At 44.5% G+C, this 22,192-nt stretch overlaps 1 protein-coding gene across 10 annotated transcripts in view; it reads left to right on the forward strand.

The window, feature by feature from the left end:
• Positions 1-9,553: 9,553 nt before the first annotated feature.
• The window catches only part of NCOR2 (nuclear receptor corepressor 2), a 404,021-nt gene continuing 391,382 nt past the window's right edge, over positions 9,554-22,192 (forward strand). For 3 of the 10 annotated variants that reach the window (XM_048821124.2, XM_048821129.2, XM_048821126.2), the window contains exon 1: positions 9,554-9,972. The gene's annotated coding sequence lies outside the window, so the exon portion shown is untranslated. The remainder of the gene's footprint in view (positions 9,973-22,192) is intronic. The other 7 variants (XM_048821131.2, XM_048821133.2, XM_048821134.2 and 4 more) reach the window with 4 other exon arrangements.

The raw sequence follows: 22,192 nt of genomic DNA on the forward strand, positions 1-22,192 counted from the left end.
AGGGCTAGTCTACGCTGGCAACGTTACCTCCCCAAGGGGCATAGCTACCAGCGCTGGGGCACTGTCTACTCCGGCACTTTACAGCTCTGAAACTTGCTGCACTCAGGGGGGGTGTTTTTTCACACCCCGAGCAAGGCAATGGCAAGCGTAGATAAGCCATAATTGTCATATTGGAATCGGTCTCGGAAACAAAAGATTAAACACCTTCTCTTGAGAACTAGTATCATGGTTCCCTTAATGGCCACAAGCTGTTAGGACTCTGGCTTTCTGTCCACAGTAGCCTAGCAAATTGGAACTCAGAACTGTCTGTTGCTAATAAAATGCCCAATGAAATACTCTGAGAGTGTGCCCCTGTGATGTGTGTTCTGGCCAAAGACAGCTGTGCTGCTTTTCAGACCATTTCCGTATTAGTATCAAGCTGCCAGCATCTCGTCAGTTGTTCATTCACAGTGCAGATTTGAGTGCTATGTTCACGTCGCATCATTTGTTTCCATAGGTCATGGCCCGCTTGAAAGCAGACATGGAAAATGGTGTGAGCTGTTTTTTTAAAGCCAAATAGAAGAGGCTGCGTGGGGATCAGGTAAGGGACGCTGGAGTGACTGAGCACCCAACGTGGAGTCATAATCCTCCGGCAACTTTCCTTCCACCCTACACCATCCTACTAAAAACACATACACCATGGACGCTGAGAATAGAAAAAGGCCCGTTATGTCATTTAGCCCATCTCCTTGTCTGGACCGTGACTGAGGAATGCTGTAAACAGGTTACAATTTGTTTATAGTCTGACTCCCCTTTGGTACTAACACACTTGGGTCTTGTCTACACTAGGAGGGCTTTGCCAGTACAGTCATACTGGTATAATTAACTGGCAAAACCCTCTAGTGTGGACACACTGTTATACCAGGATAACTGTTTATACCAGTATAGTTTATGCTGTATTATACTGTAGTATTATACTGCCATAAGCTGTACTGTTATAAGCACAGTCAGATGCATATAATTGCAATAGTCTACACTAGGGGTTATCTATGTCCCTAAAAAAATCACAGACCTAACCCACATAGCTATTGCAGTAGACCTTCTAAGTGTAGACCAGTTCTTATTTTATTGCTTTAAAGTTCTACATATTATTATGCCTTTCAGTGTTTCTCTGTGGGTGAAATTCAGCCCCGGTGCTATAGACCACTTCAGTCCCACTTACAGCTTTTTCACCCATAGGCATAGAACAGGAGTTCTCAAACTGGGGGTCAGGACCCTCAGGGGGTTGTGAGGTTATTACACGGGGGGTCGCGAGCTGTCAGCCTCCACCCAAACCCCGCTTTGCATCCAGCATTTATAATGGTGTTAAATACATAAAAAAGTGTTTTTAATTTATAAGTGGGGGTCGCACTCAGAGGCTTGCTATGTGAAAGGGGTCATCAGTACAAAAGTTTGAGAACCACTGGCATAGAAACATATGAAAATAGGTCAATCACACAATTAGAAGGATCTCTCAAACCAAGTGGCACTGCATCCAGGGCCAGCTCCAGGAACCAGCGAAGGAAGCAGGTGCCAGGGGCAGCCAATAGAAAGGGGCAGCATGCTGTCCGTCATCGGGGCGGCTCGTCTGGGTCTTCCGCGGCGGGCCCTGCAGTCCCCCTCTTCCTCTTCCGCAGGACTTCAGCGGCAGCTCAACCAGGCTTGGGGGTTTTTTCTTTTCTTTTTTTTTTTCTTTTTTGCCGCTTGGGGCAGGAAAAAAGCTGGAGCCGGCCCTGACTGCATCAGCCATTGTGTAGGTCCAGTTGTGCCCACCATATCGAGCCTTCCAGAAAAGCCATGAAAAATAGCATGCACCATGACACAAAAGTCACAGGCACCTGTAGAAATACCTGTGGCATCATGTGTCTTTCTGCAGCTGTGATGGAATCCTGCGCACATCTCAGCAAGGCAAGACTCATTGACATGCAAGAGTCTATGCAAGAGTCATTGCACATGCACTGCATAGCAGGAGGAAAAAAAAGGCCCAGCTTTTAGCAATTAGCATATGTTTATGCTGGAGCACCCAAGAGTTGCTCGACTTGCTTCTAGCTTTAGGTACGGTACATGGTTGGGTGTGCCCGCCCTAAATACAGAATGAGCTTCACTCGTGTGAAATCAAATTGAAGACCATTAAGTGTAGATGTCAATAAGGCCTCAAGAGCTACCTGCAAGCGTTTTGAACCATTTTCCCTTGTGGAAGTCCTTGTAATGTTTCGCTTTACCACTCTCTAGTCCTTTAACAGGCCAAATGCTGAAGTTCTTGTTCCAATAGAGATCCAGAGTAAGGACTGCAGGATTTGGGCCATGGCCATGATGAATATTAAACAGCAGAAGAATTCCCCAGCTAAGAAAAGTCCTACATGTTAACAAAGGGTTGCTGTAAACCACTTGGTAATGGTTTTATGCACGTTCTTTCTATGGGGCTGATGCTCAGATAAAGTCCATTATCATGTGTCTTAATTTAGAAGCTGCAATTGTGTTAAATGTAATTACCTTCCCCCTTAAGCTTTAAATAGGAGAGTGGTTTCATAGCAAGGGTGACTTCTATTTTGCATTTAACTTAGTTTTCCTGTGGCAGTTAGGTGCACCCAAGAAAATGCCCCAGTTTCTTGTATTTGGCCTGCCATTAGGGCAGTTGTATTCCCATATTGGAGTGTTTTCCATATTCAAGGCAGGTCTCCAGCTCTTAATCAGTCTGTGAAATCCCCTTCTGTGCCATATTTCAGAAGCATGTTGCATTACCATTTTATCTGATGAAATAGCTATCAACTTTAGCTTAGAAATGAAATGCTGTGGAAAGTTGGTGCAAGCTATCTATAGGTTTGCACTGCGAATATACTTTTGATGAGTTGGTACAACCATATTCATGCAAGTTATATTTAATATTTATATTACTGTAGCACCCAAAGACCCCACCCAAGATTGGGACCTCTTTTTTTAGGTACCAGTGCTGCCAACCCTATCAACTTTGTCACAAGTCTCATGATATTCTGTGTTGTTCTTAAAGCTCCAGCTCCTGGAGTCTTGTCATTCTTTCAGAGCTTCAGCTTTCATTGAAAAGAAAAAGGACGCTCTAACTCTCATGGGTGTGGGGAAAAGCTTGAAAACATGAAGCCTAAAGGCTTAAAAAACAAGAACACAAATTAAAAAGAAACCAAAATTAATTGGTAAGCCCGTCTTATTGGGGGGGGCGGCTTAACTCATTATGTTTGGATGTTTATGGTTGGCAATACTGAGGGTGTTTTACAAACTCATCGATAGGTGCAGTATCTTTCCCCAAAGAGAATACATTAAGAAGCATGTAACATAATAGATTTTTAAGGCCAGAAAGGGACTATTATAACAAATGCACAGCATAGCACGGGCCATAGGATTTCATCCAGGGAATTCTAGCCTAGTAATGTTGTGGTGGGGGGCAACTTAAAGGTTGGGTGGAGAGTGTAAATTGTGTGCAGTGATAAAGGATTATATGGAATTCAGGAACTGGCTTGATCCCCTTTGTTTCTAGACAGTCAGATGTTTGGGTTCTTAAAAGGTGTAGAACATGGTGTCCGACACCATCAGGTGGTCCAGAGACATCTACACCGAACTGGACACCTCCAGTATCAGGTTGAGTAACCAAGAACGCCGACCAGGGACATAACCCACTTCCTCCCTTCCCTGACAAAACAAGGGACGCACCCCACCTATGTACTTATTGTCTACACCAATACTGACTTGGACTCTTAATATTTTCCATGGGTGGTGTACCTGAGCCCATTTATCCACTGACACTTTAAAAACTCCCACACCCCAATCTGGATCTATGCAGGTTATGTGATATGTATGTACCTCGTGAACCTTATAACTGATAGTTGCAATCCCCCGTAACCCAACCCCAACCCCAGATGTATAGTACCTTCCCTCTTAACTTGTGTAAATTTGATTTTAAACATTAACTTTAATAAAATTTTTATTTCTGTAAAGAATGTGCCCTCTTGTTTTGGGAGGTGCTGTTATTCTTACAGTAGTCACATTAGCAAATGTTTATATTATGGAATGGGACAGTGGTGCTGGGTGCTGTACAAACACCGAACAGCAACAGTCTCTGCCCTAGCAGGATTAGGTGAACTTCACTGAGACACACTTCCAACTTCTAATGCTTTCTAAAGTTAGTTTTATATTTTTGTTCTTTCCAGCACCACCAAGAACTCAAATGCTGACTCCCCCTGGTTGTAAAATAATATGTGAAACCTTTACAGGAGGGGCGACTTTCATTTAAGCCACACAAAAAAAGTCCCTGATAAATGCCACAGATGCAAAAACAGCTACAGGACAACGGATGCTAATCAGCTAGAGCATAAGCCCCCCAGAATGCAACGCTGATAAATTGAGTCCTTTATCTTCAAAAATAATTGCATCTGCGAGAGGAGGGGATTTGAACTGCCACTTTGCGTCACAAGATATTAATTCTGCAAGACTAACACTTACAAACAAGAATTCCAAAGAAGGCATGCATAGACTACCAGATTTTAAACATGTGTGTGTGTGTGTATGATATATATACACACGTACACGAATGCGCACACACACACAGAGATATATACACACACACACGCATGCATACACACACCATACTGAGATTGTGGCAATGGGGAAGCCCTTGGACTTTCTTCTTTACACAGCTATGCAAGTTAGCACAGGCCAAATCTTCTTAGTTGGTGTAAGTGTGAACAGTGGAGTTTATCCCATGGTGCTTTTGGACCCACTATTATAGCTAAATACGATTTGTGACTGTGGACTGTGTATTTGGTAGCTGGACAGTCACATAAGATTTGCAGGAGCGTTCCAGATAAGCACACCCATAGACGATGAGAGACCCCCGTCAAATTTAAATTAAATTTTGGTGTAAGATAATGAAATCTCTCAAATGTCTGATCTTGCCAGATTTCCACCTGGCCCCTGGCACTGTCAAACCTAAATCCCCACCAGATCATGCCTTGAAATGAATCTGATCCAGATCCCAGTGCCAGGTCCTCTTTCCAGCTTTGCTTTTTACTCTGGGTTAGAATTTACAGAGGCAAGTCAAATAAAGTGTTGCCTAATCTTGTAAAGAAACGTGAGGAGACTGCTCCTGAGTAGTGGAAAGTACCCCTCCTTTGTTACGATTGTACCCAGTGCCTGCCAGGGGCAGTGAGGGAAGGAATACTCCAAACAGGTTGCAGCTCATTCCCCCACCTTCCCCCCGCAGCAGGTACTTTCCTGCAGCAAAAGTTACTTGAAAGAAGCAGAAACAACACAGATAAACCCCAGTGCTTCTGCGGAAATCCAATTACTGCTGCTGAATATGCAGCATGCCAATATCTCAGCCACTCAGACAGCATTGCCTGCTGCATGCCTAAGTGGAATTGAAGGAAACGGTGGTTTGCAAGGGCCACCTGACCTTGCTTCAAACTTTGGAAATTGCAATAGGGAGCTGCCAGCCCTCAGCTAGACATGGGACAAGGAGATAGGACATCTGGGGGAGTGGGGAAACAGATCCTCAGCTGGTGAAAATCAATTGACTACAATGAAGCTATGCCAATTTACACCAGCTGAGAATCTGGTCCCAGCTGACCTTTGGGAGTGGGCTCCAAAGTTTAACTCTTGAGTCCTAAGGGAGAGGATGCTGACCCCTCACATTTCTGCCTGGTGATCACTTCCCATTCAACTCTAATAGTGAGGCAGCGTTGCTTAGTGGATAGCGCTCTGGACAGGGACTTGCGTTCTTATCTCAGCTCTGCTGCTGGCCTGCGCCTCTCTGTTTCCCATTCTGTAAAATGGAAGTAATGAGACTGATCTCCATTGTAAAGCACTTTGAGATCTACTGATGAAAAGGGCTAGGTATTATTATTACTCAAGAAGCCAGGAAGAGAGTCCCTCTGAGGTCCCAATCCTGTAATGACAGGTTTCAGAATAGCAGCCGTGTTAGTCTGTATCCGCAAAAAGAACAGGAGTACTTGTGGCACCTTAGAGACTAACAAATTTATTAGAGCATAAGCTTTCATGGGCTACAGCCCGCTTCATTGGATGCATAGAATGGAACATATAGTAAGAAGAAATATATATACATACAGATAAGTTGGAAGTTGCCATACAAACTGTGCGAGGCTAATTAGTTAAGATGAGCTATTATCAGCAGGAGAAAAAAACAGCTGGCAGACCCCTATGCTCACGTAAAACTCATTGCAGGATCAGGGCCTCGCTGACATTAGGATCCAAGTAAAGTTGGCAGAAGACGCTGCTAGCGTATCACAGAAAAGCCATATAAAAAGTAGTTAACACATTATGGGCTTGCTCTGTCTTTCATTAAAGTGGGTGGGAAAACTCCCCGGTCCAAACTCCTGTCAACCCCTATATTTCTTGCAAAGGAAAAGAGCTGCTTTAAATATTTCCGTAAAGGAGTTTGAGTTTATTAAAGATGGAACGGCAAAGAGTTCACAAAAGTCCGCTTGAGTTGGCTAATAGTCTGCTAACGATTAGTTCAATCCCGCTATCCTTACTCCGGAAAACTCCGAAGTGAAGACTTAGGCCCAGATCTTGCCGTGAGCTCTCCACAGCTTGCACCATGCGGAGATCATTGCAGGGTCAGGCCGTAAAAATGACAGATACGTGTACATTTTAAATAATGAATGACCGGGATGGCACAGTAATTTAGTTTAATTGTTTGTTAAGAGCTGAATGTGCTCAGTGGTAGCTAATATTGCAGGAAACCACAGGCCCGGGATTAAGAGGCCGCATGCTACACCAGCTGCTGTAAGTAACTTACTGGTCAGGGTGTGTTACCCACTCTCGTCTGTGCTTGGTCCACAGAGGATGTGAGGCTGGTACATCCCCAAGCTATAGAGCCGTGTCTGTTTAACTCAAGCGATGGAGACTTATGCTCTTAGTTCTAGAGGTCCACAACATGTTGGCACAAATGATGATAGGTCATGTCTGATTGTGCTGGCCTGCGGCAGAAGAACACATGCAAGCCGTGCTCCTGCTGTGAACTCCTTGTGGATTGCAGGATCGGGGCCAAAGTTAGGGAAGATGGGGGTGAGGGGAGCACCAGAAAATGAAATAATGGTGGAAAAACTGGAAGATGGTGGGTGGGCTGGATTAATTCCAATTGATTGGAATGAGCTGAAGAGATGATTCAGAAGTGGGCTTTTTTCCTCACTCTGGGATGTTCTGAATTTCAATTTTTGTTAAACTGCCTGGGTTTTCCAAAATGTCCAGTTTGGGGCACAAACTAACCAAACCAGGAAATTCTGATTCAAGACAGAAGTGCCCAGTTCTGGCCTTTCTGAGTGACTTTGGGTAAGTCACTTTGCCTCTCTGTGCCTCAGCTTTCCTGTCTGTAAAATGGGGATAATGATACGACCTTCTTTGTAAAGTGCTTTGAGATCTACTGATGGAAAGTGCTGTAAAGAGCTGGGTATTATTATAGTTGATTGTTAGATACCCCTGAAGGCAATGGAAGATAAATGCATGTATTCCAGGGCAGAATTTCTCTCATTATATTCTGTACAGTGGTGCTGAGACCCTGCGTTTCCCACTGACTTCAGATGGGGTTGTGGGTACTCAACAGTTGTGAAAATCAAGTCCTAAAGTTTCCTCCCTCACACTCACAACTTCATGAGGATGGTGACAATAACCTTGAATTTCCTGGGGTAGGTAAGTTTATGCCCCCCTGTCCCGTTACACAGTTATTTAAACAGGGGCATGCCTTTCTTTTTTTTTTTTTTGCCTGCAAATTCTGCAGTGATTTTCACTTCTCCCTGCAGATGTGCTGAACTGTTGTAAAACAATCTGACACCAGCTGACAGAGGTGTGTTTGGAAACTATAAAGCAATGTAACCAGTCCAATGGTTAAGGCCTCTTTTGCATTCCCCCCTCACTCTCCTCCCCCCAGCATAAGCTGTGATGTATCTTTATACAGAAAGGTTTTGTGCCTGCTAAAAGGAAATGACCAAATAGGAAAAACTGGCAAACTAAATAAACTGCAATCAGACAGACCTTTTTGAAATGCTCCTTTAACACCCTGTGTGAACTGTTAGTTTCTTAAAACACATGCAAAAGTTTTACTTGGACATGTTGGAATTGATTTTTCATGTTAATTAGAAGCCTCAATTCTCACTGAAATAAATGGGGTTTTCTTTGCGGAGGAAGCTTGCAGAATCACAGACTGTGTCTGGAAATATTATTACAACCATGGGCCCGATTCTGTCAATACTTATGCATGTGAGTTAGATCCCTATCCTGCAGACACATACACATTTAACACGCTTGCAAGTAGCCCCAATAGTGTGTAAAGCAGTATTGTCAACCACAAGCATTCAGAAATCACGTCATGCTTCCAAAAAATCATGACCGACTTTCACTGACCTTTGTGAAGGGTTGAGAGCTACTCATGAAAAGTGCTGTATAAGAGCTAGGTGTTATTAATTATTTTTATTGTAATTATTATTTTAATAATTATTTTACTAATAAAAGGAGGTTTCTACCCCAAAAAAAAAATGGTTCTCTGGCTTCCTAGCTTTTAGTATGCACTCGATTCACATTTCCAAGGTTTGCCTCTGCAACTGTGAGGGCTAGAAAAGTACTTAGAAAGTTAAAAATCTCATGAAATCATTGGACTCCCCAGGAGCTGGGCCTTTAAGAAAAACACCAACTATCATGAGACGTGCAATGAAATCAGGAGAGCTGGCAACGCTGGACTAAAGGTAACCACATGCCGGCTTCTCAGGGCCCAATGCTGCATGTTCCCCTTTGTAATCAATCAGGGTTGGTCGCTTGCTATTGAAGTTGCAGGTTTTGATCACTACTTGGTGTTGAGGCTTTTTGCAACTCTTCAGGGAGGTTGGTTCGGAACAAAGAGTAAAAACCCAGCATTGGGGCCCCAAACGAAGGGCTCACAATATCCACCAGACTTTTTTTTTTTTTTTTTTTTTTTTTTTTTTTTAAAAAAGCAGAATTGGCTCCCAGATTGGGGAGGGAGGCAGGAATAGCTCAGGGGTTTGAGCATTAGCCTGCTAAACCCAGGGTTGTGAGTTCAATCCTTGAGGGGGCCATTTAGGGATCTGGGCCAAAAATTGGGGATGGGTCCTGCTTTGAGCAGGGGGTTGGACTAGATGACCTTCTGCGGTCCCTTCCAACCCTGATATCCTATGATTTCCCCCCCCCCCCTTGCAAAGTCTCATTTCAGCCTTGTAAAACAGACCAGTGTCTATTGCAGTGGGTAGCAGGGGCCCTGCCCTGCTGTCTGTCAATGCCTCCGGCTCTGCCAAAAAAAAAAACAAAAACCGAAGGAATTGCGTCGGGAGAGAAAAATAAAACCCGACCGGTGAAAGGGAGCCCGGCTGCCCGCAGAGAGGGAACGTGGCTGCGGCGGGGGAAGGGGCCCAGCGGACGCTGGGCGCTTTGCAGCGCGGTGCAGAGTCTCGCGCCCCGGCCCCTTTAAGAACCCGGGGAGTCGGCTGGTGCAAGCCGGGCTGCTGCGGGGGGGGATCGCTGCTCGCAGGCTCTCTGCCCCCGCTCCCTCCCCACGCCGGATCGCAGGGGAGGAGCAGCCAGCCGGCAGCCGCCGCCAGAGGCGGATCACAAACTTGCTCCTTTGCAAAGGCTCCGGAGAAGAGAGCAGCAGCCGCAGACAGACATCTTAGAAAGGGAGAGAGGAGAGGGGAGGTTTCCGGGGAAAACAGAGCCCCCCCCCTCCCGCCAGGCTCTGGATTTATAAACACCGCAGCAGATGGAAGGGCAGAGACACCGAGCCGCGCGCTCCTCCTCCAGCAATTGATCCAGGGGATATTTGGGTTGGTTTCTCCCCCCCCCCAACACACTTGCTCATTTCCTTCCCAAACTCCCCCCCCTTCTTACTTTACGGATCCTCGTTATACTAGGGGAGAAGAAGGAGGAAGATTTGAAAGAAGAAGCGATTAGCAGAGGCACTAGGTAAGGGGGGGAAGGGTTCCCCCCCCCCCCGAGACTTACTTTCTCCAAAACAAGCAGAAGGGGGAGGAGGGGGGGAATCCCTCTTGGCTGGTGTGTGATGGGGGCGGGCGGGGGGTGTTTGCATGCCAGAATGAGCTGAATGGATAAAAGTCACTTTAAATGCATTTGTTCCTTTTTAAAAAAAAATTAACACACAAACAGCTCTCCCCTCCCGCCCCCCCCAAAAATTGGCGTGTGTCTGCAAAGCGCGCAGGGTAACTCAGACTTTTCCCGGGCAGCCCTTCCTGCCCCAGATCTTGGTTTGTTGCCTGACCGCTCTTTCTAAAACATGGTATGCATGTCCCGGGGTGGCAGGACCCCCCCCCTTGCGATCAGCCCCATCTCGTCTAGGCTGGGATTCCCCGCAGCGAGACCTGGGGGGGTTATCTGCTGAGCAACTGCTTGGCTAACTCCTGCTTTAGAAAGAGGAAGGATTTTTTTTAAAAAGGACCTCCCTAGGGGAGAGTGTGAGAGAGAACTGGTCTCCCCACCCTAAGGTCGATGTCATTGATCTTCCTCCCCACCGCAAATGCTCCATAATGGAAGGATGAGGTGGGGGTGAGGAAAGGCTAGAGGAGTTTGTTATAGCCCTTGCTAATTGGCAGGGTGCATTGACTGGGGAGAAAGGCTTGGCATCTGCACACACAGCGTGGAACTTGCCCATACAGCATCCTAGAGGGAAAAGCATGAACTGGCAGGGCCTCTGCTCTCCCTTCCACACCCCAGCTGAAATATATATATGAGCTAGGGAGAGGAGAAACCACACAGAACTATTAATAAGCTCAGAATCCGGAGCAGATCATTGTGAATTGTGGGAGCAAATGAACTGAGGAATGCTTGTTTTAGGCAGGTGTGTGTGTGGGTGTGTCTCTGTGTAACTGAGTGGCTGTTGTGTAAAATCAAAATTACAGTTGAAAGCCGCTTTGAAGTAGGACATTTTTCAAGGGACAACGAAGCTTCCTCTAGCGGGAATGCTGCAGGCTTTCCTTTAATTTGAACTGCGCTCTGTGGTACTCTGGAAAGTTGCTTTGATAAATTGATTCTTCTGCTCTTACCCTTGTGATCTTATGTCACTTCTGTGCCTTCAACCAACAAGTGCTGGTCCCCTCCCTTTTCCACCCAGATTTCTCTCTTTCAAATGGCTTCCTATGACATTCTTGCTGGGAACTGCAATTCATGGACCCCAGGGAGTTATTTTTAAGGTCTATTAAAGATATTGAAGTGATTTTGAAACTGGAAGCGGAACATAGGGAAATGCAGTTGTCTTGGCAGCATGTCCTGTGATGCAAGATGCATTGTTGATGTGCATGTAAATAGCTGGCCCTTTGTTTTGTCCTTTAATATTTATCCATAGTTCTTATTTCTACGGTTGTGTGTCGCTGTTTTGTTGTTGTTGTTTATTTTCAGACTGTTACTGTCATGTATATTTGAAGCTCCTGGCTTTATGCCTACATGAGATCCCAGAGACACTAATCTGTGTCAAAGCCAAGTGGAAATCTAGACCCAATAAAGTTTCTCACTGATGCATTACATATTTTTAGACGTGTTAGAGACAAGAGAGCAGTTACGGCCACTGTTGAGCAGGTCTCATCCATATAGAAATAAGAATACTGAGCCCACTTACCTGCAAATGTTGAGTTTAGTGGCTGATATGTAAATATTTCTGATGCGTAAACAGGGCTGGTCTGATGGTGTCTGTGGGCAACAAGTGTACATTCCACTTTTGAACGGTAATCTCTGGAGTGATAAAATGAAAATTGACAAAAAAGGCAATTTCCTGTTCTCTCTCCTGACCGTGCTCTTCTTGTTCCCTGACAATGCACAAAGAGCAGACTCTCTCTGGCGAAGCCAACTGCAGCTCACGCCAGACTGGCTGGAGCAGCAGAAGCTGCATGACTGTCTATCCCTCCTGTGGCTTCTTGTGCCTGGGGCTAGGGGTTACATTTTGACCCAGTGAGACTAGCCCTGTTTCTACTGCAGTAAACTCTGTATACTCTGCATGTGATTGGAAGGTACTTGGTAGGATTGCAAACAATTCTATTTGTAGTCAAGGTGTGATCTGACCTAACTTTGTGTTCAGCTAAAGAATTTTGTATGCAAAAAAACATGCTGATGCTTTAGGCAGGTGATATCTCTGATTTTTATTTTCCCCCAATCTCATTTGCTGTGAATGTGCATTTATGATTTGCATGCTTCTGTGACCTCCGCTCCAGTGTGCGAGCCAGGAAAACACCAGCTGTTAAGGTTTAGCTATCTGCCGTTGATTATCAGTAACCTTGATAAATCTGTATAGATGCTAATGTGACTTCTAGGCATTGCATAGCTGGATAGAGGTTCCCATTTGCTTCTAGCCTAGGATTTGTAAGGGTGGGTGAGAATATATCCAGTGTTAGCTTGCAGTGTGCTCTGAAGAAGAATAGGTGCATGATATTAATAAAAGTTTGTAAGCCAGGGAATGAGAGTTAGAATCACCTCATGCAGTCCAATCTCCATTGGTGTCAGTTGCAAAACGGTCACTTCATTGGCCAGGATCTCTCTTCTCCGCCCTTGATTGCTGACTCATTAAGAAACTTTGGGGAGGTCAATTAACCTCTCTCTACCTCTGCTTACCCAGCTGTATAATGGATGTAATACCTACCTGGAGGGGGATTGCTGTAAGCATGATTGTTTCCAGAGTTTTGAGATAATTGAAATACTATAGAAGAGCAGCACAATATATGACAGCTTTACACTGGAAATCCATGTGGAGTTACAGTTAGTGCTTTTGGAAAATTTACCTGGGCTATCAGAAGCAAATAAATGCAGTGAATTATCGCAGAGATGAATGTGTGTGTATGTAGGGGGATGGGCGGGGGGTGGTATTGCCCACCGTGACCGAGAAAGGAGGTCGCAGGGAGTGAGTTGGGGAGAGATTAAGATCTCTGTTTCAGCCACATTGAGCTGATGACTGGACATCCACCAGGAGATGAAGAGAGACAGGGAGAGTGTTTTTTTTTCCCCCTTTGGGTAGGAGACAGATCTGGAGTAGAAAGGTAGATCTGTGAGTTGACCGCATAGAGTTGGTAATTGAATTTGTGGTTGAAATTTCCCAGAGTTAAGCTGGAGTGGTAGAAGAGAAGGAGACCCAGGATCTGAGCCCTGTGGAATCCCCACAGAAAGTGGGATGGGGGGTGAGGAGGATCCTCCAAAGGACACACTAAATGTGATTAGAGTTGAAAAGGGCTCTGGTGATTGCTCCTGTCTTGGTCTGCCTACAGTCACTAATCCTCCCGGTTTGGGGACAGTAGTGACATAAGAACACAATCGTTGAGAGGGTAATGGTTTATTGCAGAAGTTGTCTACGTCCTCCAGAGAGGAATTAGTGCACCATGTGATAGGAATTCCTGACAGTGGTTAAATCTATCGGAAATTTTTCACTACTTATCTATATGGGTCAGGATAGGCTGTGCATCTTGGCAATGGCTCTTTAGATTCAGGAATCCTAAGGGGCCATTTGCCAGGTGGTTGGAAAAACTGCCATGCTGTGACTTCATAGACACACAACAGCTGTGGACACAATCATGGTAATGCTGATGGCCTCCTTGGGAGGCTAATGGCAAACACCGCGGGAGAGCAAGGAATTGGTTACTCAAAGGAATGAGTGTTCTCAGGAAGAGATGGCTATCTCGTCTCTTCCCTTCATTTGCAGAAGTGCAAAGGGTTCCTGGTTCACTCCCTGGAGCACAGGATGCAGGGTTTCAGAAATGACCCCGGAGCAACTAAAAGCTTCCCAAAGAGAGGATCCTGATTTAGAATAGTGTTTGTTTGATTAGAAAATCATTGGCGAATGTAGCATCCCCTCAAAATACCACAGTAAAAGCTTTCTGGTCACAGCGGGGAATCTCAGAATTGACAGATAGGAGAAACCAGCTGGTTGTACCAGATACACTGAAAAAGGAGGTTCTGAGGTTATGTCATAAATGTAAAACTGCTGGATATTTTGGGGCTGCCAAAACCTTAGCCCAGCTAAGAGAATTTCTGTTGAGGGAAATGCGGGCAGGATGTAGAAAAGTGATGCAGGAAATGTGATACTTGTGGTACAAAGAAGGGGGCCCCCCTATGGTAGGGAGAACCCCTATGCAACAGTGTCTCATGGGGACACGAATGGAGTTAAGTGCTTTTGATGGGCTTGGTCAGCTCTGCCTGGGACAGAGACCGTCAATCAATATTGTTCTGGTAGCTATGAACTGTCATTGCATTTTATACCATACAAGGCTTTGCTGTATTTGAGGCTGTATTGTAAATAATTTCTCATGTAAAATTGGTTTCAGAGTAGCAGCCGTGTTACTCTGTATTCGCAAAAGAAAAGAAGGACTTGTGGCACCTTAGCTCACGAAAGCTTATGCTCAAATAAATGTGTTAGTCTCTAAGGTGCCACAAGTACTCCTTTTCTTCATGTATTATTGTATAACTTGTTGTAGATTACCCAGAGTTCGGTATGAATGTGTGTGATCGCAGAACACTGCTGTACTGAGCAAGTGTTTTGCTTTCAATTAATTTATTGGACAAGAAACCTGAATAAAGGTAATAATATTTAGCACTTGTGTTTCACTTTACATGTTTAAAATGTACGTGACAAGCTAATAACAAATCCTCCAAGCCTTTGAGAAGGAAGAGATTATTGTAGTTATTTCCCGGTGGGGTGGAATGATAAACAATATTCAAAAGTGATTTTTGGTGCCCAATTTGAGATTTTTAAAGGGGCCCGAGTTTCAGATACTTAGCACTTGATCCTGTTCCTGCCAAACCAAATGGTCTTGTTCTGACCAAATTACTAGACGCCACTGGAAATGTAGGCCTGCAAGGTTAAGTGAGGGCCAAGGCTTCAGAGTAAGTCAGTTGAAGATATAGTGAGTGGTGTTAGATGTTTGGCTGCGTGATGATCTCTTTTCGTGTCTTTGGTCTGTCGGATGCAACCTTAAACAGCTAGTTAGTTTAACATAATAAAGTTAGGTTTTTTTTGTTTACATTTCTCCTTGTTTTCAGTAACCCAGGTTTAATACACAGATTGACTTAGTTTGTTTACAATGTAATGGTGACCAAGTAGTTTATAACTCAAGCTATACTTTTGAAATAGTTGCATAGCTGTTAATTTTTACTTGAGGTGCATTACTGATATTCTAAATGTAATGCTTAACTGCGAGAATAGATGCTTACAATCTTCTCTGAGGAGGTGTATTGCTTTCCCCGGCTGGACAGTACTCTGCTTTAGCAAAAGAGTTAGTAATGTAATTTTTACCAAGCTTTTTAGAGTTAAAAGTGGAATAATTATCACCAGTAAATTAACTATTTAGAAGCACAGATTTTAACCATCAATACTTCCCTTTAACATAACATAAAAGAAAAGTGTATAACAATGAAACCAAAATTTTAAATGTAAGTTTATGCAAACACTTTGAGGGTATTTAAATTTTTATGACACTTTGTTGTGTTTGGGAGCCAAAGGTGGAAACCTGTTGAAATTGTTTGGTTAGCTTTATGCATAAATTGTTTTTAAACATTTTTTGCTATGACATTTTTATAGCTCTATTTAAAAGCGCAAACAAGTTCATAAAAACCCAAACAAGAAACTGACATTTTGTTAATATTACTTCATGCTGAGGTTTCCACTCACATTTTTTTCTTTGAATAAAAATAAAAATAAAAAACTAATAAAGAATTTTTTGTTTTCAATTGCGTTATTTGTTGAGGCAGAAATGTGTGTGTTTAAAGTTCAAAAAAGTCTCTGTTATAAAAAAGGCATTATGATTATACCCTAACCATAATATTAAAATAGAGTGGTACCACTTATATATATGTTTGGGTGTGTGTGTGTGTGTACACCAGCTCTGCCGCACATCCTCAGGTGAACTGCCCAATGATCACAAAATCCGTTAAGGGGCGAAGGCGCCCGGTCAAGTTTGTTGTCGACGAAGCACAGTAATAGCTACGGCCCTGCAGCTGTGCCGCTGTAATGCCATAGTGTAGGCGGAAGGGGGTTTTTCTGTCTGTGTAGGCGATCCATCTCTCTGAGAGGTAGTTGCCAGGTTGACGGAAGAATCCCTCAGGGCACAAAATTTTTCACAGCTCTGAGCGATGTCGTGAGGTCAGCCTATGTGGTAAGTAAAAACCAGCTCTTCGTGAGAACTGGGTTGTGAGGGGAAAAGGGCGACCAGACGGGCGTCGAAGTAAGTGCCAAGGTGAGGTGCCTCCTGGGTGACCCTGGCGATGATGATAACACTTAGCTCGATGAAGCACTTTCTGTTTTCAGAATGCTGAACCAACATTAGCTAATGTAAAGGAGAACAGCGCTGGCTCGTTATGGGAAGGGAAGTAACTCCAAATTAATTTTATGAGCCATGAAACTGAAGGTTATGTAAAAAAATAACTTAAATGAAAACACTGACGTTTTCAAGAATAGTGAATGCATCGGTTGTTTAATGCCTTCCATTTCTTTTTTTCTTTTTGTCTGTGTTTTTTGGCTCGGGAACCAATTATAGGTAATATCAACTTACGCTTGGATTTGAACCTACATGGCTCTTTAGTCAGCCAAAAGATTTTTCTCTTATCCCTGATGCCATAATGTTTGAGTTAGAAGGGTTGGCAGAAACTTTTCTTTTCTCTTTCTTTGGATGTGCTTGCTGTTAAGTGCAAGGAAACTCTTCAAAACGGTGTGACGCCTTTTAAAAGAAGCTATCCTAAAGCTGGTGCTGTTAAATACCATGCAGCTGTGTTTTCTATAAGATTTTTCATGCAGACTCTATCCCAGGACACTTTGTGGCACAAAAACTTCAGAGGCAGCAGAGGTGTATGAATTGTAGAAGATGATGTTGTATAACAGATTTAAAGCATTCAGTCTTGAGGCCGGTGTCTGAGGGAGAAGAGATGGAAAGATGGTAGAAGCTCTGTAGGAGGAGGCTCCTAGATTTACAGGGGAGGAAAGGTCAGAGGGGGCAGGGGCAGCTGTTGCCGGCATACACAGAGGAAGAAGTCAGAGGGAGGCAAGAAGATTGCAGCAGTCTGGAGTAGATCCCAGGAGAGAGGCATCCCTGAGACGCATAGGGAGCCAGTGGGTGTGTGTGGTGGGGCCATATTTCTTGTGATGTAGAAGGCGGCAAGCGGCAGCAGAGCGAGGAAGCTACTGGAGGAGGTGAAGGCAGCGGTGGGAGTTGGGCAGTGGCCGGGGGCAGACATTAGAGATGAAAGGAGCAGCAGGAGGAGGAGAGCTCAGGTCAAAAATGATTACATCAGGAAAGTGGGCGGTACAGAAGAATACAGGAGGACGGGTTCATGGAGGAGGGCAGGGCTGTTTGAGGCCTAAAGCCCTGACCCTGAAGACCGAAGTGCACAGATGTGGAGATAAAAATGGGAGTTGGCTTGATGGAGACGCCAGGGACGGTGTCTAGGGAGGCAGAGCCATTGATTAGACACCAAGAAGTCCGCTTAGGGTAGAAAGCGGCCAAGCAGGAAAAAGCTTGAGCAAGGGGCAGTATTGAAGCCTGAGTGACTCCTCTAAGGAGGGGTCTGAGAACAGAGGTGGAACCATTGACCGAAGCAGAGTGACCCGATATCCAGGAGCAGTGCTATAATGGCTGGGGATTGGTGTCTCCTCATTAGCTGTGGAATTGGGGAGGCAAGGAGGGAATCCATATGCACAGCAAAGTCCCCACTGAAGCTAGAGGGCTTGGATCCGCTCCTGGTAGCGTCAGTGGTGCAGGATCAGAGCAGTAGGGCTCCTCTGGGCAGGGGGTGTTAAATGTGGCTGAGGACAAAGGGTTCAGGCTTAGTGGGGAGAAATGTGCTGAAGAGTGTTTACCTTGAGAGGACGCATAGAGGAGGACATGAGGGATCCAAAGTCAGGAGGAAGAGAAGGGGAGCCTTGACAACCAAAGTTAGCCAGAGTGACTGGACCCTTCCCAGAGGAGATTTCCCAGCAGGGGAGGCCGGGGGAGGCAGAGGATGTTTCTAGTATTCTCTGTTAGCCACAGGCCCAGCTGGAGCTGAGCGTGTATACACATGCCAAGGCAGGGAGACCCACAGGATTTCCTTTCTGTGATGCTGGCTGTTGGGTTAATATCTAGCCAAGTGTCGTTGGTTTATCCTCTCCTTGTGGAAGAGAGTGATTTACATAATAACCCGTAGTGTGGGCTTTATTGAGAGCCAGTTCTCTGACCTAGCAGTGGAGAGCCTTGTATGGACAGCATCAGCAGTGGCCTCCAGCGGCAAAGCTGAGATACAAACTTCCTTAAAGCATGGGGTGGGGAGAGGGGTGGTTCGATGTGGGGTTTGGCACTCCTCTCCAGAGCTCGGGCCGTAACATGGATGAATTCTTCACCCTGTGTAGATCTATAAAGCACAGTGAAGTGGGTCTGACCTGAGGCAGTACTTCAGTGCCATGTGTGTCTGTCTGGTAGTGATGGGCATCTAGAACTCGGTTACTATGCTCTCTTTCTTTCTAAGCCTAGTCTCTGGGCAGAAAAGGGAACAGCTGTAATGGGAAATTTAGGATTTTTCTTTGAAATTGAATGGGAGTTTTATAAAAATGTTATTTTTCACTCCATTCTAAGCTATAATTGTGTGTGCATCATAGAAGTACGGTGTTGACTAAAGAGGGAAATAAAGGTAGAGAAAAACTTAACTACTCAAGCTTCTAACAAGCTATTATAAACAACGCTTTTTTTTTTTTTTTTTTTTGTCAAAAGTCTATAAAAATGTAACTGGCAGCCATTTTATGGGACTAGTTTTCTCTGTGGCACATTGATGCTTGGTTTTGTTTTTAAATTGCTCATTATCTCTGGCCTCTATAATCTTCTAGAATATTTACCTCCGGTACCTCACAAATACAGGCTAGAGCACTGTTTAGTGGTGGCAACATCTGGCTGCTACGTTGGCAGATACGTCACCGCTCTGGATAAGTGTTTACCCCCGAGCTTGAGTGGTCCTGTGCCTTCCTCTGCTTTTTTTGACCTGATGTTATTAGGAGCTGGTTTAGTTAAGCATTACTGTCTCTCACTCAAGTGAGTAATTAAACTATACATACGGTATATAAACAATGGGCACATAACTAGTGGTATACTGCTGCATAGGAGTGTGCTCTCAGGACGTTTCCAGAGTTAATTGTTTGCTGTAGGACCTGTTGGAACGTAGGAAAACTGTTCCTAGATAATTAATGGGTTTTCCCCCCTCTATCTAGTATGAAAATTCCTCCAGAATTTTGTTTTCCATGAATGTAAGGTCAGTCCAGATTCTCAGCTTTATTTCCAGGTCACCGATCTGCTCCCTTCCACCTCCCGCACTGAACTTTGCAGACTTGTTTTGCTTCAGCAGCACATTAAGCTGTACCTGTAGACAAAAGCAGGCAGGCCTGCCAAGTTCACATTTCCGTGAAGCCATGCTGGTGTTCTGGGTGGAGAGGGGGAACACAACAAGAGAGATGATTGAAAGCTGCAGCAAAGCCTCTGTTTTAGGAATATTTGTCTTGAGTTGGGAAAACTCTGAATAAGCTGGAAAAAAAAAAAGTAGATAAACCCTAAATAAAATTCATTTAATACATCTGCTTGGTGGCAGATCAGTTAGCCAGAGCTCCTTTACTGTTCCCAGAAGGGTTCCCTGGTTCCCATTATCTCTTTGGGTACTGGGCACTTAACTCTAATTTCTTTCTCATTTTGCTCCCTTGTGACCGTTCCATCTGCATTGCTGAAGTTTCCCCGTCTGGCTGCTGTTGAGGCTTGTTTGGCTGCCTATTTGTGGCTTGTGACACCAGAGTGTCACGGGCAAGCGGATGTTTCACACCCAAGCTAGAAACTCACCTGCTGTCGATGACAAGAGCCTTTGCTCTCATGAGCTGCCTCTGCCCTCTCTGCCCGTTACACTGAGCAAAGAAAGTTTCTTTTTATTGTGATGCAAGTCAGTGGAGATTTTTATGTAACACACAAGCATGAAGGCTGTGAGGCACATGGCATTTCATCAGTTACGCCTCCTCTTTCCCATGTAGAGAAGCGTTGTTTTTATTTTGAAGCAAATGTTGGTGGTGATGGTGTTTATCGGAAGTGTTGGCTGGAAGTGTTGTGTTTGTTTGTTTCTTTGTTTTGGCCTCAGAAGTGGCTGAAGTTTTTGGCTTTGGCAAGTAACCCACATGAAAGGCTGTGTTTGGAGACTGTTCTAAACAAGTGCTATAGGAGAGAATGATAAAGAAACCCACCAGTTGATGCAAGTGGTGTTCTTTAAGATGTGCATCCATATCCCACTGTTATTCGTGGGTCTTTGGGGGCACAGCTTCCAAGGTTTGCTGCCATTCCAGAGCTGTTCTTTTTGGGTGAACCAATCTGAAGTACTGTCCCATACTGATATGTGTCAGTTGGAGAGGTTTTAGAACAAATTGATAAAATTAAACAGTCTTGTCACCAGGCTCAGAGCTATTCACCCAAGTGTTCTGAAGGATCTAACATGTGAAATTTTAGAACTACTAAATGTCTTATGTAACTTGTTGCTGAATCAAGCCTCTGTACCAGACTGATCGCCATCACCACATCTCATGGCAGAGTGTAACTGGGTTAAAAAAAAGAATGAGAGACGTTCATGGAGGATGGGTCCATCAATGGCTATTAGAAATAGATGGTCAGGGATGCAACCCCTGCTTGGGGTGACTGTAGATCTCTGACTGCCAGAAGCCCAGAAAAGATATCGCCAGTGTTGCCCTGTTCTGTTTGTTCCCCCGAAGCTCTGGTACTGGCCGCTGTTGGAGACAGGGTACTGGGTTAAATGGTCCATTGGTCTGACCCAGTCTGGTAATTCTTATGAGGTGTACTCTGGGCATCTTCCTTTTGGAAATCTCAAAGCATTTTTTTTACAAATGTTGCTGTTAAAACTCTTGGCATCCCTGTTAGGTCGGTGAAAGCTGAGGGCTTGTCTTTGCTATACTAGCAAACACCCCCAGTGGAGATTCAACTTATACTTGGAAAAACTGTTCTTTCACCAGTATAGCTTTAAACCAGTTCCCTGAATGGAATCAGGGATTTTTTTTGTTGCTATTATTACTGCATCTATATTTGATTTTTTGCCAGTGTAGCCGTGTTGGTTAGGGGTGTGATTTCCTGCCCCCCGCCCCCAAACTTCTCACATACATAGCTATGCCTGCAAAGCTTTTACGAGTAGACCAAGGTTGAGAAATGGAGAGTCCCAAGTTACAGTCTGCTGCAGAGCTACATATAATACCCAGATCTCATGATTTCCCTTAGTGAAATTCTGGCACCATTGATGCGGGGAGGTGCAGGATTTTCCCCCATGACTTTCACTTTAGTTGCCAAACCATCCTTTCATGAAGATAACATTCATGACCATGGGGTGGGCGGGGGAGGATTTGCTCCTCACGCGTCCTTGGACATCCATATAGTGTTAAGCAGGTGCTTTCCTTGGCTAATCTACATATTTTGCCATAGCTGATAGGATTTTTGATTTGTATTTTGTGTCCGTCTTACTCCAGAGACAAGGCGGGTGAGGTACTATCTTATTGGACCAGCTTCTCTTGGTGAGAGAGACAAGCTTTCGAGCTACACAGATACATTTAAGAAAAAAGACACCTAGCTGGATTTGAAAGCTGTGGTTCCATGGGGGGACCTTTGTAGCTCCGAACATGACAGGTTGACTTCACAAATGTGGCTTTCCTAGACTTTTTAACCTGGAGTTAATTGCCAGTTAACTGCCAAAGTACTGGGACATGTTTGTAAAGGCTGGCATGGATGACACTCCCTACAGGTGTGATCAAGGAAGTTACAAACATTTGTTCTTTGCTGATCCCTAAGGCAAACAGTGTTTGTAGCCTGGAGCAAAGGTGTGAGGAGTGTCCACACACATCAGCCTTCACAAACATATTAAGTGCCTTGAGAGTTAACTGGCAATTAATTAACTCAAGACAAAGTCTAGTATCAGGGGGTAGCCCTATTAATCTGTATCCCCAAAAACAACAAGGAGCCTGGTGGCACCTTAAAGACTAACAGATTTATTTGGGCATAAGCTTTCATGGGTAAAACACCATGTCTTCAGATGCATGGAGTGAAAATTACCCTTGAAAGTTTTTTACTCACAAAAGCTTATGCCCAAATACATCTGTTAGTCTTTAAGGTGCCACCAGACTCCTTATTGTTTTTAAGGTAAAGTCTAGTGC

The sequence above is a fragment of the Caretta caretta genome, chromosome 15 (assembly GCF_965140235.1).
Source record: "Caretta caretta isolate rCarCar2 chromosome 15, rCarCar1.hap1, whole genome shotgun sequence".
In the NCBI taxonomy this organism is placed as follows: Eukaryota; Metazoa; Chordata; order Testudines; family Cheloniidae; genus Caretta; species Caretta caretta.